Below are 20,372 nucleotides of genomic sequence, written 5' to 3'. Positions count from 1 at the left end.
CCTACTATTGGTTGTCGTTCCAGAAAGTCGCTCTTCATTTGCATGAAGTTAAACTTTTCTCAACTTTGACGAAAAGTTTAGCTCTCCAGGCCCACATCTAGTCGCCAGAGGTCGCTGTCGCTCTTGTCGCCAGCTCTCATTGACAATGAATGAGAGGAGGTCGCTGGAAGTCGCCATGACAGCGACAAATGACCTCATCTAATTCATTTTCAATGAGAGCTGGCGACTTCCAGTAACACGAGCGACGGCGACCATTGGCGACCTGATGTGGGCGTGTCCAGCGATGCAACAAAGTTGAGAAATGTTTAACTTTATGCAAATGAAGAGCGGCTTTCGGGAGTGACAGCCAATATGAGAGAAGATGGTAGAGCTCATGTAATCCTAATATTATAATAATAGTATTAATTGTAAAGAAACAGTGATGTTTAGATGCTCCATACACACCACTAGTGACCTAACCACCAGCCACTCGACATGCAGTGACAAAGTAACTGGCAGTGTGAACGCAGCTTAAGATTTTTAATTGTTTATCTGTGCTCGTGTCTCTCCACAGGCAGTACGGGTTCCAGGGCAAGTGTGCGTTGTGGCGGCAGCTCACTGAGTGTTCAACAAAAAAGTCGCAAGGAACTTGTTTTGGAAAAATGTATAGAACAGCTCATCAAAGCGAAGCGATTTGCTGTCAGAATGTAAGAATCCTGTTAAGGCCACTCAAGCATAACAACCTTTCTATTTCATATCATTTACTCACCCTCGTGATGTTGGAAACCTGTATGATTTTCTTTATTTCGTGGAACACTAAAGAATATATTCTTTTAAAAATGTCTTGGCTGCTTTTTTCCCATCCTCAATAAAGGAAACTCTAAACAGAACATAACAAGCACCACAAAAGTATTCCATACCTCTTGTTAGCTATATTCTTGCTTGCTCTATAAGTTTGCTTAAATATGCAGACCTGGTGGCTTTTATAGCCTGTCTGTAGCAAGAGACACTATCCTTCCATGCGCTGCGAAACACCTCTAATTTTGTACTATTCCACTTGCGCACCATTTTCTGAGCTGCTCTCTTAAGGGCATGAGTGTGATCATTGTTCCATGGTGTAAGCCTTTTCTCTCTAACTTTCTTTAATCGAGGGAAGGGGGGGGGCACTATCTAGAGAGCGCAAGAAGACTGTATCCATATTCTCTGTGACTACATCATACTACAGTATGGAGTGCCATAGGGATCAGTTTTAGGGCCTCTGCTTTTCTTCTTGCATATTCTTCCCCTGAGAGACATTATCAGTTATTAGATCACAAAATGAATAGTTTTAATAATACCTAGAATAGTATTAATAATACCAAGATGATGTAATTTTCAAGCCTGTCCAAGAGAATGTTGTGATCTATGGATACCAGAGCCTGCTAGATCCAGCACCAGTCCTGCCTGATGTCCTACTTCCATGCCTATATGATGTGTCGCTGAGTGATGACTAATTACTGCAGCCTATGCCAGGCAGACATCACTTCAGTCTACTACAGTGGTCGTCACAGTGAATTAACTGCTACCAACTCCAACCAGAAGACATTGAACATTCATTGGCCACTTGAACCTTGGACTAAGGATAGACTTTACCAGAAATGATCTGCCACAAGCTTCCAGCCAGACTGCAATGCACCACACTGACCTCTGCCTGCATCACCTTGGTCATAGACTACACTCTCTTAAAATGGAATACATAAACTACAGATTTATGAAAAAAAAAAAAGCCTTCATCAGCCAAATAAAAATGGACACAGCATATTTGTGCACTTGTGCAGTTATTTTGGGTCATTAATCTTACAGTTCATACAAAATGCTGAATTTAAACATTGTCCTCCAACATCTACTCAGTTTACTGATTTAAACCATGAATAGTATTACACATAGATAACTAATATTGGCATTATATTCTTGTTGTTTAGCCAGAGGGGAACTTAGATCAGGATATCAGGGGAAAAACAAAACATGTCAGCAGATGCTGGATAGTGTGATCATGTGTGTTTCTATTTTTACAGGATTCTAGAGATCTACATTCCGATTCGCCAGTTCTTCTACAACCTGATCCATCCAGAGTACAGTGCTGTGACTGACGTCTACGTGCTCATGTTTCTGGCTGACACTGTCGACTTCATCATCATTGTCTTCGGATTCTGGGCCTTTGGGGTTTGTCATTTTTTCGTTTGTTATGTGTCAAGAACATGGCAGATTGCAACATTGTTTGTTTTGAAATAAGAAGCAGTTAAACCTAAATATAATAATATAATTGTATGTATTACATTTTTGTCTTTGTGCTCTTTCCATATAGAAACACTCTGCTGCTGCTGACATCACTTCCTCCCTGTCAGAAGACCAGGTGCCTGAGGCATTTCTGGTGATGGTATTGATCCAGTTTGGTACCATGGTAGTAGACCGTGCACTGTACCTGAGGAAAACAGTTATGGGAAAAGTCATCTTTCAGGTCATCCTGGTCTTCGGCATTCACTTTTGGATGTTCTTCATTCTGCCAGGGGTTACTGAGAGGTATAAGCACTATATAACAACATTATGTGAATAAGTCTACTGTTATTTATCTGATTATATACAGTGGGGTCCAAAAGGTTTGAGACCACTGGTAAAACAGCTTCTTGTATGCTACAATGAAGGCAAGGAATCTCAAAACTTTGGACCCCATTGTATCTAATGACTTTCTGAAAAGTTTGTCATCAGACTTTTTTTCAAAATTATTATCATTATTCTTTTTTACTTTCTGTACAAGGCGTTTCAGCCTGAACACTGTTGCCCAGCTCTGGTATTTTGTGAAGTGCATCTACTTCGGCCTGTCAGCCTATCAGATCCGCTGTGGCTACCCCACCCGTGTGCTTGGCAACTTCCTGACCAAAAGCTATAATTATGTAAATCTCTTCCTCTTCCAAGGGTAAGGAACAAAGCTAAACTCCACATTAAAATTTGTTCCCCCACATTACATCTGAACAGCTATCATCACAAATCTTTTAGAAGATATTAAAATCACACTTCCCATAAATAGTACCAATTACAGACCACAAATCCTTAATTATCATTTCTGTGATTCAAAGAGGGATATTAAGGATCATTGTGTATTTAAAATGCTTAGTCATGATAATATGTGTAATCCATGATTACTGGAATAGCTCCACTTGGTCCAGAGAAAATAGCTTAGTGTTGGTAGAATTTTTTGCAGATTGACCACAGAAGTATTTTAAAGACTAGTTGATCTAACAAAAATGGCTGTTAGCTGTAGTGTGCTTTTATTAAACAGAAATAACTTCTGGATCTAAAATCTTTGACCGATTTCATGTTTATATACACTAGTGGCCAAAAGTTTGGAATAATGTTCAGATTTTGCTGTTTCGGAAGGAAATTGGTACTTTAATTCACCAAAGTGGCATTCAACTGATCACAAAATATAGTCAGGACATTACTGAGCACCATCACTATTTTAAAAAAAGTCATTTTTGATCAAATCTAGACAGGCCCCATTTCCAGCAGCCATCACTCCAACAGCTTATCCTTGAGTAATCATGCTAAATTGCTAATTTGGTACTAGAAAATCACTTTCCATTATATCAAACACAGTTGAAAGTTATTTGGTTCATTAAATGAAGCTTAACATTGTCTTTGTGTTTGTTTTTGGGTATGCAATAGACTGGCATGTCTTTAGATCAATCTTAGGTCAAAAATGGCAAAAAAGAAACGGCTTTCTCTAGAAACTTGTCAGTCAAACACTGCTATGAGGAATGAAGGCTATACAATGCTTTAAATTGCCAGATTTCATACAAAAATTTACACTACAGTCTTCAAAAATAAAGGAACACTGGCTCTAACAAAGTCAGAAAGTAAATGGTAAATGGTCTGCACTTATATAGTGCTTTTTTTAACCTTAGAGGTTACCAAAGCGCTTTACACTGTGTCCCAATCACCCATTCACACACATATTCACACACACACATTCATACACCAATGGTGGCAGAGCTGCCATGCAAGGCGCTAGCCTGCCATTGGGAGCAACTTGGGGTTCAGTGTCTTGCTCAAGGACACTTTGGCACTTGTAGTCATGTGGGCCAGGGGATCGAAAGAAAGAGATGTGGAAGGCCAGATGTACAACTAAACAAGAGGATAAGTACATCAGAGTCTCTAGTTTGAGAAATAGACACCTCACATGTCCTCCTCAGCTGACAGCTTCATTGAATTCTACCCGCTCAACACCAGTTTCATGTACAACAATAAAGAGAAGACTCAGGGGTGCAGGCATTATGGGGAGAATTGCAAAGAAAAAGACACTTTTGAAAAAGAAAAACAAAAAGAAAAGTTTAGAGTGGGCAAAGAAATACAGACATTGGACAACAGATAATTGGAAAAGAGTGTTATGGATCTTAACCCCATTGACCTTTTGTGGGATCAGATAGACTGTAAGGTGCGTGAGAAGTGCCTGACAAGACAGCCACATCTATGGCAAGTGCTACAGGAAGTGTGGGGTGAAATGTCACCGGAGTATCTGGACAAACTGACAGCTAGAATGCCAAGAATCTGCAAAGCTGTCATTGCGGCACGTGGAGGATTTTTTTATGAGAACTTTTAGTTTAAGTAGTTTAAGAAGTTCTGGTCATTTTTGGTTTTTTTTCAAATTGTAATGGTAATTTTTCACATTATTAATGTCCTGACTATACATTGTGATCAGTTGAATGCCACTTTGCTGAATAAATGTACCAATTTCTTTCCACAAGAGCAAAATCATTTTGTACATTATTCCAAACTTTTGGTGGCCAGTGTATATATACTGTACGGTTTACTTAATCTGAGCGGTACAAGACTTTGGGACTTTTTCTAGGCTTGTAATCTGAACGTACAAAATAATATTAATTTGGATTTGATTTAATGAGTCTAATTGGTATATATATATATATATATATATATATATATATATATATATATATATATATAATCATATAAATACACAAATTGCTGTTGGTGGTCAAAATTGACCAACCATAGGAAATGAATAGGAGAAACCCTGACACAGAGGAATTGTTTTTTATTATTATTATTTGTAGAATACAACCAATAAATAAGCCACAATGCAAACACACACGCAGAAATGAAAAGGTGGGACTATAAAACATCCAGAGTGCAAAACATATACTGTATACACACACACACACACAAATGAATTGATGAGACTATAACACAGAGCAACATTTAGAAATTTGTCAGTTAAAATCACTAAATCAGCCACAATGCAAAACACACACACACACACACACACACACACACACACACACACACACACACACACACACAAACAAATTACAGGGTGAGACCATAATACACCTAAAATGCAGAACTTGCCCACACAAACACACACACGAATGAGTGAGATCAAAGAACAAAAAAACAAAGTCTGAGTCTGACCCAGAAGAATATGCTTAGATGTGGGAGCCGTACCTTCCAAACACTGCATATTTATGTTATGGAAACAAAGAAATTAAATAAATTTATTTTGAGATATTGGATTTTGATATTTGATATATATTATTGATAACTAAATGCTTATTCTATGTCTTCTATTTGTAACACCATGGTCAGGTTTGACTGTAAACATAATTTGACATTACAGCAAAACATTAACACAAAAATGACCATGAACAGCCATAGTGTCAACCTTTATTAAACAGCCCTGGATGGTTTACATTTGTGAATGTCTGATTGTTTTGTTCTGTTTCTGGTTATAGCTAAATGCTTATTGGTAATTAACAGAATTAATTTTTTCTGGTTTCTCAGAAGTACTCAACTGAATGTTGCATATTTGAATCTATCATTTTGCAGATTCCGATTGGTTCCGTTCCTGACAGAGCTGCGAGCAGTGATGGACTGGGTGTGGACAGACACGACCCTCAGTCTGTCCAGCTGGATCTGTGTGGAGGACATCTATGCTCACATCTTTGTGCTCAAGTGCTGGAGGGAGTCTGAGAAAGTGAGACTTCTTTCTCCTCGTTATTAGTTTATTTTATGATAACTCAGCACTTTATTTAAGTAATATCACATGAGCAAGAGTGCGATATGGCCCTACATCAGCACTGCTGTGATTCGGCCATAGGCTGAGTCCCGTAGGTAATCACAGCAGTGCTGATTTAGGGCCATATAGCATGATTGCGAGTGTGATATTGCTTATATATAATGGTTCAATGAACAAGTCAATTTAAAAAAAAATTAGGAATAACTGAGTACACTCATAAAAACGCATTTGTGCATGGAACTACATCTTACGCGACGGATCAGAATCTGCCGTTGCTGGTTCAAAGCAAATGATGCGTCTAAGCCTTCATTAGTCATTCAAAAATGTCACTTCAGAAATAGTATCACAGCGTGTGCTGTTTCTAACAAGTTATTGGATAAACAAGGATAGACGGATGGAGCGTGTGCAATCAACTGTTGCCAAACCCTCAAAGTCCTCCGCCATTTTAAACGGTATGTATCCAATGTGGAAACTCAGATAAAATTTAAGCACTTGAGTTCTGTACTAAATCAGTCTGTTGTGTCTCTCAGCTGTGATGAGCCTTATTCCTGAAGTTGTTCATTTAAAGCTGTTTAAAGCTATTTCCTAGCTTTAGTATTGTAGTAGTAATACGAGTGATCATGGAGCGCAGCTCTGTGTAAACAATGACTAACGGATTCATTTTACATCACCAACTGGCTCATATTACACACAAAAATTATCTTTTGCCATCACCTGCTGGCTAAAATATGTAATTAGAAAAATAAAGACAGTAACTCCAAACAGATCGGCACTGCTCTTACACTTTAGTTTAGAACAGCATGAACACAAGCGGAGTGATACATACACAGTGAAGCGTCCAAGTGCTGATGGTGTCAGACCATAAGTGCTCATGGAATGTCTCTCGTCCAATCAGATTCGAGGACCGGAACTAACTGTGGTATATACAAATCAAATTTTATAGTTATTAATTTGGAAAACATTGCTTACAGCATGGTGAGGCTTAAATTTGATGGAATAATAAAATATGTTTGATTGTTCTGTGTATGTGTTACCAGAGGTATCCACAGCCACGAGGACAGAAGAAGAAGAAGGTTGTGAAGTATGGAATGGGGGGTATGATCGTGATGCTTCTCATCTGCATCGTCTGGTTCCCTCTGCTCTTCATGTCTCTGGTCAAATCGGTGGCTGGTGTTGTCAACAAACCCCTGGATGTGTCTGTTACCATAACACTGGGCGGCTTTCAGGTAATGTTAATATTAACCCTTGGGGGCCTGGGTAGCTCAATAAAGACGCTGACTACCACCCCTGGCGTCGTGAGTTCAAATCCAGGGCGTGCTGAGTGACCGAGGTCTCCTAAGCAACCAAATTGGTCCGGTTGCTAGGGAGGGTAGAGGTTCATGGGGTAATCTCCTCGTGGTCGCTATAATGTGGTTCTCGCTCTCGCTCTCGCATGTAGTGAGTTGTGCGTAGATACCGCAGAGAATAGTGTGAAGCCTCCACATTTGCTATGTCTCTGCGGTAATACGCTCAATAAGCCACGTGATAAAATATGCAGATTGACCGTCTCAGACGCGGAGACAACTGAGATTCCTCCTCCAACACCCGGATTGTGGCGAGTCACTACGCCACCACAAGAATTTAGAGCCATTCCAAATTGGGGAGAACATTTTTTTAATATATATTAACCCTTAAGTGTAAAGTGAAAAGTGTGGTTGATCTGTGTTCCAGTTCAGATGTTTCTAATTGTCATTTTATCACAATTTTATAATTGTGTGCTTTTCAGCCCATCTTCACTATGAGTGCACAACAGAATCAATTGCAAGACATCACTGAAGCAGATTTCCTGGCATTTATGAATTCATACAATTACATCCCTGTGAGTCCACTCTTAATATAGATATAACCATAAGTACAGTGGTATTTATATTGTATTAATATATTTATATCCATATCTAGTATCAGGGGACCCACTTTATATAATACAGGTGTCTTTAATTACTATGTACTTAACATTTAATACAATGTACTTATTATGTAATTATGTGTTGTTGCATTGTACTTACATTTATTGTACCTGCATTTAATTACATTTGTAGTTACACTGTTAACCTTAACCCTAACCCTAAAACCTATAACTCAAACCCTTACCCTTCCCCTACTCCTAAACCTACCTGTACTTCAACCTCAGTAGCAGCAATTGTGAATATTGTGAGAATGTTTCTTAACAACATATAGTTAGACAATAAATACATTTTATTGTATGTATTTTAATGTTAGTACACAGTAGTTAAAGACACCTAATATAAAGTGGAACCAGGTATATCAATGTTTTTGTAATTTGTTGCTGCTATTTTTACCATGGTTAAGGTGGTTTCAGGACCATTACAGGAAAATCACTGTAACACACAGCCTCTCATGGCTTATTGCTGTATTACATTTCATCTATGGGTCTACCAATTTCAACATGGTTTACTTCTAGGAACATCTTATTTACGATACAGCACACTTTATACTTGTTTTGCGGTGTAAAGCATAGTACAATCTCTCTCACAGAGTGCAATGCAATTTCTGGAGGCGTACACAGCAGAGGATGTGACTGTGGCAGAGCTGGAAGGCAGCTCAAACTCTCTATGGACTATTAGCCCTCCCAGCAGAAAAAATCTAATGAATGTCCTGAGCAAAGAGGACCAGTTTCCTGTAACTATGTCCTGGAGCATCCAAAGGTACAGTTATGGCATATAGCACCCATACCTGTTCTTGGGACATTTCACTTCTATTTATTGAATTCAAAACATTGAATCACCAAAGATTGTTATTATATCTAATATGTTTCTCCCTTCTGTAGGAATCTGAGTCTAGGGGCAAAGGCTGAATTTGCAATGGACAAACATGTCACATATCTGGACATGAATACTAGACAAGGGCTAATAGCTTTGCTCAATGGAACCAGAAATAAAGCTGTGTAAGTGTATAGTGGAAATTATGGGTTAACATTATCATACATTCTGGATACTTCAGTGACTATGTATTTATTGTCTTTGGCTCTTTTCCCATTTACAGGATAATAGAGCAAGTATTTCCCTGCTTCATTCGAGCACCAAGTGACTCAAATGCCAAACCAATAGATCAGCTTTATAGAGGTAATGTAGAATCAAGATGGTTTTTCTACCACGTTATTGCTAATAATATCACATTAAACCTAAAAATCATAAATATGAACATACATGAAGAAACATTAATCAAGTTGCACCAAAAAAAACAAATACTGAATATGTTAAGTTCAACTCTGTCCTTCACTACAGTGGACGGCTACAAGAGCATTTTGCTGGACTTGGAGAGGACTCAAAATGGCAGTGAGGAGATCCAGGAGTGGTGGATTGTGGACCAGCCATCGGCAGGGAAGATCCAGATGAGATCAGTGGCAAAGTCAGAGAAGAAGAGAGAAGCCGGACTGCAGCTTTACGTATTCAGTGATAAAGTCAGTCCTCCCAGTCTGGGCTTCCTGGCAGGTTACGGGTAAGTAACAAGATTTTCTATTACAGACAGTCTTTTGTGCTAAGCTTCAAGTCATTTTGGCAGCTGTAGGTGGAGAAATACCACAAATTGGTAGCCAGAAAGCACTGAGCCCCTTAGAGGACAGGGAAGGTTTATTTTATTCTGAAATAGTTTTGCTAACTCCCAGAATGAGTTCTTCATTCCTTTGCATTAGTTTTATCAATCCCTTACCGTATTAAAGGGTAACTAAACCCCTGCTCAGAGTCTGACTCCACCCACTAGCAATATTTGAAAAATGCTTGAAAAGTGGGCAGACCCCAGCGGGGATAGAGGGGACGAACCGAGGGCAGGGCTGAGCGGGGGGGGGCGTGCTCCTGAGACCCGTAGTGACAGATTTATTGACAGCTGCTCTCAGACTCTAAAATGGAGAGTGACTGGAGTGACGCAAGTAGCTTTGCCACGGAGCGGTCTTTTGAAGTCGAGGACCTTTCTCCCCCACCTTCACCTGAAGTGGAGGAGGGTGAATTGTCTGTGGACACAGGGCCGGAGCCATATCAATTCGAGCCGCTGGCTCAAACTGCGGTTTTAACTCCCTGTTGAGCATCCGAGTGCGCATTCACCTTCACTCGCGTGCAGGAAAAACAAACGAAACGCTTTTAAATTGTGATTCAAATATATATGATCACTCAACTCAAGACGCCGCTGAGGTGGTGGAGTCCATGCAGGAGGAGCAGCGTTTGGCACTGCGTTGCTTTTCAACGTGAGCTGTTTGGAGAAGCCCATTTCCACCTCCATTGCGTTGGAGAAGCAATCCCGCGTAAAATGCAGTTTGCACACTCCTCCAGCTCTAGGCGGGAACTCGCGGTCTTCCAGAACAAGGACGTGCAACCCCTGGCACCTAATTTCCAAGTCTGCTGGAAAGCTATACAGTCCAGCAGTGCTATTGCAACCAGAAACACTACACCTACGTACCATCCTGACCACTGTAATAAATACAGATAATCTACGCTAACTTGAAGCTATCCTAACTGACGCAATACTATGCTACTAACTAACTATGCTTCTAACAATACTACACTAACAAATATGCTAATTAACTACCTAAATAACTATATAAATGCTATGCTAAATAGATGCTAAAATACTCTATCCTGATCGTTTTCAATACTCGCAATTCCAACTCCTGACTCGCTACAGTGGTTTTGACGAAACGAGATGGTTTTTATACTGCCATGGGCGTGGTAGCTTGTACCAAGGGCGTGGTGAGTTGGAACCTGCTTACGTCAGCTGTCACCGCTTACGTCAGCTGTCACCGCTTACGTCACGAAGTACCGCAAACAGCCAATAGGAAAATTCAACTGCAGTAGCCACCGTTCAACCTGAAGAGGGCAGCACTCAGACTTTTTTACACCATATATTGTAGAATTAAAACACTTTATACACAAATGTCAAAAAAATTACTTGAATCAATGACCAGTACTAATAAAGCCCCGTTCTTACAGATCATTAACTAAAAAAAGTTGGTTTAGGGTTTAGTTACCCTTTAACCATGGTTTTATTACAGTAAAGTGGTGTAAAAGTTTACTGTGATAAACCCTTTGGTCTTTGAATTAATGAAAAAAATATCAGAACAAAATAATAACATTATTAACTGGTTACCAGCATTTAAAAATAATGGTTTCACTCCTGAACAATTGAAAGGGACTTTGTTCCCGTTTTCTGTTATGCTCTGCAAAAGTTTAGTTCATTTTCGTTTTTCATTCCTTAAACCATTTCTAGTCCCTGATTTTAACATCATAACCAAATCATAACGTTCATAGTACAACCATAATACAGAAAAATCTATGGTTACTCTTTGAGGTCAACCCAGAGAGGATTTTGCAGATGCCGATAACTAAAGTAGTGGAATAGACCAATTACCGGGCCGATAGTTTTTAAAATTGATAGAATGTTCAAAAAATGTCCTTACTATGATGGGCAGACAAAGAGGCACAAGAGTCCAAAATGAATCAAATTCCAGATGCAGTTTATTATTCAACCAAAATAATAAACAGAAATGAAAAAACTTGGTGTACTAAGTGAGATTTTAACTGCAATCAAGCCCAAAACACACCCGGGACTCTTATTTTGAAATGAAGGAGACTTGGCTCCATTAAAAAGCTGTCTATTTAAGTATTTACCAAGTTAAGTTTTTCATATTCTTTATTCACCAGATGAAGGTTTTTTGTATACATATATATGCATATTTCACCAGATGAGGTTTAATGAGGAATTAGGTTTATTATTATTCAAAAGATTTTAAGTTAGAGACACAGTGTCTGTGCTGACTCTGTCCATATACTCACATTTTTCTTTGCATGTCTTCGTTTAAAAATTAGAACACTTTATTTATCAAAATAACAAATGGATGAATATTATCAATGATGAAATATTTAGATACAACAAATCCTCATGAGGTGTCATTAGCCGCTTTTCCGCTGTCGGGTCAGTGTGAGCCAAGGCTATCATCTCAGCACACCATCTATGATCTTGAACCATGGAAAGTACCATTGTGCGCTGCATTCACAACCTGCAAGTTCGGCTATCTTGGTGCTGAAACCTCTGATCTGACTCTTTTGACATTGACCGCGCCTCAATAACCAGTTGGCCTTGTTTGGCCCAATGGTAATCTGCAAGCCGAAGGCCATTGGCGGTTGGCCCCGAGGAAGCACGATGAAGCCCAGATATGACAGTAGGAATGTAGCTGGCCCTGGCATGCACAAGACTGCCCTCATTTGGCCCGATAGTGGAAACGTGGCTAGTGATGGTTTTTCTTTCACCACTAGGGGCCACTTTTATAAGTGGCCACAGAGTAACAGAGTCATTATTTATTTATTTTATTATTATCTGCAACTACTGCCATAGGTTTTGCCTGATAGATTTATTTTGAACTCTCCTCAACGTTGTTGCATCAGCCATAGTCTTTGTTACTCATGTCACTTCAAATAACCAACTCTCATTAACTACGTTTCCATCCAAGGGTTTTTGTAACAAAGTTTTAGCGCATCAAAATAAAGCTGATTGAAACGCAAATTATCGCTGAAATTTCACGATAATATTTTTCTGTTTAACTCTAGCGCATAAACTATGTTGATACTTCAAATGTCGCGAAAAACGGGTTTGGAAACATTTTTGTCGAGGAAATTGGCATTAACTCACAAATGTAGTGTCACATGACAGAATTTACCCAATTGTTAGCCTGAAAACATCCTTGAAAGCCAATTTATTATCCATTATTATGGATTGATCTTCATGGCATATACACTTCCAGAAATGCCAACACCAATATCTGGAACCATGCACATCAACAATTGCACGGAGAACAAATGAATGGCCACTGTTTGTAATTAATTTAATCAAGGTAGCCATCTGTTTATTTATTTAAGTTGCTTTTACACACCATTTAAAATAATAGACGGCAATCACGGAATTAACCCATAATACAAAAGAAAAACAACATATCATTTTTATGCACAAAGATGATATAAATAAAAAATAAGTACACAATACTAGGAGAAAAACATCAGTGCTGTTTTGGAACACTAACATATAGGCAAATTCTATAAAATTACTGTTAGTTTACTTTTGAAAAAATGCTGGCAAAATTTCCTGTATTAAATTAAATAAATTACCAAAGAAAAATGTTATATTGTTTTACCTATATATGCCTTTTCTTTACACAAACTTAAATTAGCTTTACCCTGTTCTGTAGATGAATAAATTCTGAATTACATTCTCAGAATGTTCTGCATTTTTTTTTATAGACTATAAACTATCAGAACAATTTTTCCAATGCAGAGTTCACTTTCAGGAAACGAGCTTTTGAATATTTTAAAATGTTTAAATATTTTAAATCTAACCCTCTTCACCTCGGATCGCGTTTACTGCTTCATCAGAAAATGTAAATTGCATTATGATAATCAAGTTCAGTTGGCCGTTAAAAAATATCGGTACATAATGCAGTTGTGATGGCGATGCTTTAGATTAAATGATTGTTCAAAATATTGAATATCAGGAATGTATCATATGTAAATCCTGATATTACACTGCATACATTTTCTTTAATAGTTGTGCACACAGCATATACACATCGATGAATGGTGCTTATACTGATCTGAACGTTTCCCCCGCTACTTGGTGCATGTTGTCAGCTTCAACAGGACCATGACGATTCACTCTCGAGTCAGAACCGGTGCCAACATGCGATTGGCGCAACATCAGAACCAATGTCACAGTCCTATCAGAAGGGCAGCTGTTCCCTTTTGATTGCAGTTCCTCCTCTACTGATTGCATTTATTTGTGAAATTAAAATGACAGTAAACTAGCTAATTTTAATGAACTGTGTCAATACACTCCCCATTTTACCAAAACTTTGGAGGACATTTTTTAGGGACATCTGGGAAGTGAAAGGTACACAATCAGTGATAAACACACATTTCTGTATGGAAATGGCTTAAGGGCAGAATTCTTTTGCGTTAAACCAAAATGTATTCGACAAAGTGTTTTTTAGGCACGTCATCACACACACCATTTTTATCGATAAATGTTCATTTGAATGGAAACAGGCAGAAGTTTTTTTAAATGCATTTTCATTTTGTCAATATAGTTATTGTGTCGAATAGTGTGAAAAGTGGATGGAAACTAGGTTACTGACAATAAACAACTGACTGCAAGTTTTAAATTAACATTCTTTCAGTTACAAGCTAATATCTTGAACCGCTATGCCACACTTCCATCATTTTGAGATCCTCTATTGAGCAAGGCACTGAACCTCAACTTACCCTAGAAGAACCAAGCTGTCAGTTAAGTCTTCTTGTGGGATACTTAACATTAAGTATTCAAAACTGTGTACAAGACTAGACCACATGAGTGGATGTAGATGTAAGTTTACATAATAATGTTTTCTTTTGCAGAATTATGGGCCTGTATGCATCTGTGGTTCTGGTGATCGGAAAATTCGTCCGGGAGTTTTTCAGCGGCATCTCGCACTCCATCATGTTTGAAGAACTTCCTTGTGTGGACCGCATCCTCAAACTCTGCACCGACATCTTTCTTGTGCGGGAGACAGGTGAGCTGGAGCTTGAGGAAGACCTGTATGCCAAACTGATTTTCCTTTACCGTTCTCCAGAGACCATGATCAAATGGACAAGGGAAAAGACCAAATGAGCCTCTTAAAATTGCTGGAAAACCAGTATAAGAGATCCCAAGGAAGGACACTCCTCAAGTAGTTTTTCCAGGAGGGTGTCCACAACATTAGTGCTCTTTTAAGACTGTGACAACAACCTCATTGCAAGAGGATCTACTGCCTACTACAATGTGACCTACAGGAGAACTAGCTGTTGTACAGTACCAAAGTGTCCTGTTCTTACCTGAATCTGATGTTGACAAGCTGCCAGGAAGATGTAACTGATGGGATTAGTTAACAAGGCTTTAATGTGCTTTAGCGCCACCTATCTGTTAGGAGGCTCAAATGGGAGATTTGTTAATCATGCGTTGTGCAATATACTGTCCTGGTAGCTGGCCGTAAACTTGAACAAAGAAGACAGTGACTTAAAGACACTAGCTACTTTTTCTTTAGAGAAAACTGAACCCAGTGCTTGGGTTCTATAAGACTATATAACATTAAAATTGGAGTTATGATCTAATCTAGCCTGATTTTTTGCTTGAGGACTAAAAGAATCTCAGAAAAAAGACTATACTTGTATCAGGACATTTAAAGTTGCCTCTCACTCATGGGGTGGAGAGCAGCTCAACAGAGTACATCTTTACTCTTAAGTCAATTATCTGTGTTGAGGGCTATGTGGCGGAATTGTGGATCAATATCATGAGCATAAAGCACATTTTGGAAACCTCTCTGTGTTGACTTTGTGTGTATTCATATATTGAACTTTATAGAAACTTAAAAAAAACGTATTTAAACTCTTTTGGAAAATAAGAGTAATTGTCAAGCAAGTATGCATGTTTAGAAATGCATATAAAGTCGAAAGAAGTTGATTTTTATATCCCAATTATTTTCAGTACAAAAGTATTTTAAATATTTAGTGCACACCATCAAGTCAACTCTGAGCATACAATTAATTAAAACTGACCCCTTTTATTGGTCTTGATTGAAATTCTCAGCCTATGAAATCACAAACATAATTTCAGGGTTCCCATCCATAACATGTGAATTGTTCCCTGGAATTTCAAAGCACACTTTCTAAACTTCAAGTAAACTAAGATGACATTAAATTATTTATTTATTTATTATATTTATTCAGACAATATTTAGGCAATTCTTGCATTTGTGTGAAAAGTCCTGCTTATTTTTTCATTGACATTCAGTAGGTTTTAAACTTAGTATGACATTTTTTTTTTAGGGTTGGGCAGGCACCGTTTTTAAATTTTTAGCATAAAGAAATAAATTACCACCATATATTTTTAAATTATTACTGTAGTATTCTGTAGCACTATAACCATCAACCCCAAATTTTAAGAAATACTGCATACAAAGACTAATCTTGATTCAAACATTGAAAGGTCCCATTCAACATTTAAGGTAATTTCAAAAAGTGCATGAACAGATCACATGTATTAACATCATGGAACAATCTCAGGTTTGGGTTTGCCTGAAAACACTCAAAGTTAATATAAAGTTTAACTATACAGAGTGTTTATAGTGTTGCGAGCCCTCTATATGGATGTTGTAAAGAATCTTTTTTTTTTTTTCTTCTTAGTTTGAAATTCTCTCATTAATGGTTTTGAAAACATTAGAAAATACAAAGCTCACCAGTCCTGGAATATTTGAGATCATGAGCATTCACCTTCATGAAAGAGTCACAGGCTTTAGATATATGGAATATGTTTAAGATGCAAAGTATTTCGTAGAGAAGCTCTGAGCTTCAGAATCGGTCCTCCTGTAAGTGTCCTAGATTCGATATTTAACAAAGTCCTCCAGCATACTCATCCTCCTCTTCCTGAGCGGCTCCAGCATTCACACCTGCGTCTCCACTGGCAGCAGCAGCCAATTTCTTCTTCCCTGCTCCAGGCACTTTAAGGGTGATTGCGAGCTTTGCATACTGAAGAACAGGTGTGAAAAACAGTAAGTAGTTAAATCATCACAGAGGTTATTCTGAAGGTACTGTAGCAAAAACCGTGTTCAACTCTAAGGATCAGAGACAGCGTGGGAAATGGTCATGCAAAACTATATAACAACTGTTTTGGTGGGTCCAAAGGTCATGGAGGTGACTGGAGGTCTCTACCAACAAAACTATTTCCATATTGCAGTAGGGCAATGTCATAACTGCCACATTCTTAAAAGGGTGAGTGAAAGAAATAGGATACAAAGAAAAGGTTAGACAGACTGACCTAAACTCAAAAATATCTAATCTAACTGAAGCCAGCACAGGTGAAAGCAAAAATGACACTTTCCATGTCTGAATACATTTTCAAAATGAAATAAACAAAAGAAAATGAAACTAAATGCCAGAATGGCTGACAGGGCTTAAAGTAGGGATGTCCCGATGCATTTTTTGAGAACGAGTACGGGTACCGATACTTCCTTTTTGGTACTCACCACCGTTCTTATTTTACTCTTTCAGAATTACATTTCAGTTCATTTCAATTTTATCATCAAAATTGTGTTTAAATAAATGAATTCATTAAAACTTTAAATCAACTAAAAATAGAACAACTAATTGTCAACATAATATATTCATCAAATTAAGTACTTTTATACAGAGCTTCACAGCACAGTCCAAAATACAATATTGGAGTTATAGTTTATCAAATAAAATGCTGCATAACAGAACATCACAGATGTGAGATATTGCTTGAATAAAACACAATTACTATTGATTTCTTATTATTATTATTACAGTGAATATTGTATAACTATAAAGTAGCAATCTATTTCTGTCCAACTTTATTCCATTTAAATTGAGCTTTTATTTTGAAGCCTTTCTGTGTTGTTGAAATTAGCTTCTTAATCCGGAAAAGCCGGACGATATGTGACTCAGTGACAAATACTGTATAAACAAATACAAAACTGGTTGTAGATCAAGCACATACTTTCCTGCTCTGTCGAGGGCCATGGCTGCAGTATCTGGTGTGCCATTTTCAACATACATCATACCATGCACAAGTATATAAAAATAAGTTTTCCAGCAATCACTCACCTTAAGAATCATGCCTGCTTGCTAGAGGGCCCTTCATGTAAACACAAATGTTTACAATAAGTAGCAAGTTCATAGGCAAGCACAATAGTCTACATATTAAAACTAGATCTCTGTACTAACAAATGCATATTCTCTTTGGCAGCATGGAAAAAGACTAGACAATGAGTCAAGGAGAAATAAAAACGATGACACAGTCTCATTTTCAGACTAAAATAATGAAGGCTGATGTTTGACTAGAAAAGCCAGATGATGTCATCAATATGTGACTGAATAAGTACAGATACAACAACACAAATGTGAAAAGGATGCGATCTGTTTTTGGTGTGTGCTTCGGCCTCCTGTAAATAAGCATCTTTTCGCCTGTTCCAGTTGTTTGCAGTTTTTGAAGGCAATAGCTGAAGAGCAAGAGACATGAGACATAATCAATCAATCAATCAATCAATCAAAAGACCAAATCAGTCTGTAAATATTATATGCATTGAATATAAAGGTGTTACAGGTGTGAATCTCACCTGCTTTGGCATATTCTGATGCAGCACTGTCATAATCCAGCTTCCACTTCATAAAGCTTGTCTTCAAACTGAATAGTTCAAAATATCATCATTTGGTTTCTTTTTTTCATGCATTGGCTAACCAAACATGCATGATAAATATTAATAAATAAATGCCTCTGCAGGCATCCCAACCTGCAAAAAGTCATTTCAGGGAGGTATCCCGGACCCCGCCACCCCCACCCCACAGAACAAGAGTTTACTTGTATACGTGTACTATTTATGTAAACTGCTTTTATTTATATTCCATTGCAACTTTAAACAGGTCTAAGGAGTTTATTGTTTTCATGTAGCCTAGGTAACTAGCCGGCCTGAATAATATGCACATGAAATGAAACTTGTTTAACTCACCTCAACATGTCTTTACAATCATTTAACCCGCCATGGGCAATGCTGAAGTCACTGTTACAAACTGTACAGCGTGCAAGACTGTCATTATGTTTCACTCTTATTAGACAGGGGTACACTTTCGTGTAGTCTGGCGTAAAATGTGTCTTATATTTCGCTTTTTGGGGCACTCTCCCTCTGCCGTGGCGCTCCTGTGTCTAGATACACTGTCCTGATTAATTAGGATCGGGAGAAGAGATAAAAGCCCGCCCACACTGACAATTGATTGATTGACTTACCGAAACATGCCAATCAGGATGCTCTCTGTCTTCACTTCTTGATGCACACACGCAAGGTCTCTAGCTCTCTCCCTCTCTGCCGTGCGCGCTACACGGTTTGGAGCACAGTCTAACCGCTCTTGCTCGCTCGCTCTTGATTCCGGGAGATTTTAACTAATTTGCGGGCATCAGGGAGCCGCTATCAATACGCGGGAGACTTGGGATGTCTGCCTCTGGTTGTTGTTATTCAACCGCTGTATGTGTTGGCGGCTGTTACTTGATAACACGTTATTTACTGGTTGATACGTAATTTGTGTACGTAACAAATATTGTTGTTTTCCTCCAGGGGGCACGTGTTGGCTCGAAAAGCCGAATCATTCGATGGCTCATTCAAAATCTCAGAACGATTTTTGTCTCACTGGAGACATGTTTAATATAACAATTTATCATTTTTATATTTAACTACAGTGATTAATTTCTTCTGATATATAAACAAATAATTGCTCTAAAATTCCCTTTTTTATTATTATTATCATCATCGAGTGATCACTAACAACTGTGATTGGCCCATTCTAACCAGCGCAGAGAAAAGTAACAGGTACAATGTGACACCACAGTTTGCGTTGTTGCAGCAGCAGTCGGGGAAATATATTTTACACCTGAATAATGACACCAAGGAACTCCATTAGCCACTGAATTGAAAGAACTTAAATATAATTATTATTTAGACACACTGGAACTCCTCAATTAGAGACAACGATGGTTGGGAAAGCTTCACCAGAGATGTTTTTTACCATAGTAGAGAGCGTAACGATCAAATAGCGTTTTACGACAGTAAGTCACCGTTTGCGGATACAATACAAATGAATGTGGAAACTCCACACATAACTTGTATCCCAAATGACACACTATACACTAACAAAATATACTATGCACTAGTGTAGTGTATGAATTTTCAATGTGTAGTATTGTCCCGCATGGAACACTTGACGGTTTGATACTAAACGGAAACATTTGCCGTTTAACAGCTGACGAAAGTGACGTTTCAAGCGCACGTGTTGCTCCTAGCTTTAACATTAGCGGACCTCAAAACTTAAGTATCTCAAACAACATACATACTCACACAGTGCGGTGTGATCATAAAACATTCAAACTGCATATGCATGGTGCCGCATCCACTGAAGTTTTGCTATCTGCTACATTCTTCATTACTTACAATTTATTTCTCAGACCAGCAATGCAGCCAGGTAACTCCGCCCCTTCCGCTATATATGGCAAGCCACGAGCTCTGATAGCATGAAGTGTCCAACATATCACACTCTGTTCATACAGGTGGTCAATTCATTAAGTGACGAGCTGTTTTCTCTCTTTGTGCCCCTGGTATATATTGTGTGTTGCTATATGCAAACAGCTAATAAAAAATAAATACATAAAAAAAGAGCTGTTTACACACAAAATCAGTTTATTTAGCACCAAAAAACAAAAACAAAAAGGC

At 38.2% G+C, this 20,372-nt stretch overlaps 1 long non-coding RNA gene and 1 pseudogene across 2 annotated transcripts; one reads left to right on the top strand and one right to left on the bottom strand.

Moving 5' to 3' along the window:
* Positions 1-15,412, top strand: part of LOC127635137 (piezo-type mechanosensitive ion channel component 2-like) — a 164,722-nt pseudogene extending 149,310 nt beyond the window's left edge.
* Positions 15,413-15,829: 417 nt separating this feature from the next.
* LOC127635285 (uncharacterized) lies at positions 15,830-20,100 on the bottom strand. Of its 2 annotated transcripts, XR_007969460.1 has the most exons (4): positions 20,001-20,100; positions 18,234-18,301; positions 17,722-18,116; positions 15,830-16,623 (listed from the first exon to the last, which is right to left on the bottom strand). It is a non-coding gene; the product is annotated as an uncharacterized LOC127635285 (long non-coding RNA). The 2 variants fall into 2 exon arrangements; XR_007969459.1 differs by having other exon boundaries at positions 15,830-18,116.
* Between the last annotated feature and the right edge of the window lie 272 nt (positions 20,101-20,372).

Source organism: Xyrauchen texanus, chromosome 42 (assembly GCF_025860055.1).
Source record: "Xyrauchen texanus isolate HMW12.3.18 chromosome 42, RBS_HiC_50CHRs, whole genome shotgun sequence".
Taxonomy (NCBI): Eukaryota; Metazoa; Chordata; class Actinopteri; order Cypriniformes; family Catostomidae; genus Xyrauchen; species Xyrauchen texanus.
Note: the sequence above shows the minus strand (reverse complement) of the source record. Positions and strands in the feature narration are given on the sequence as shown.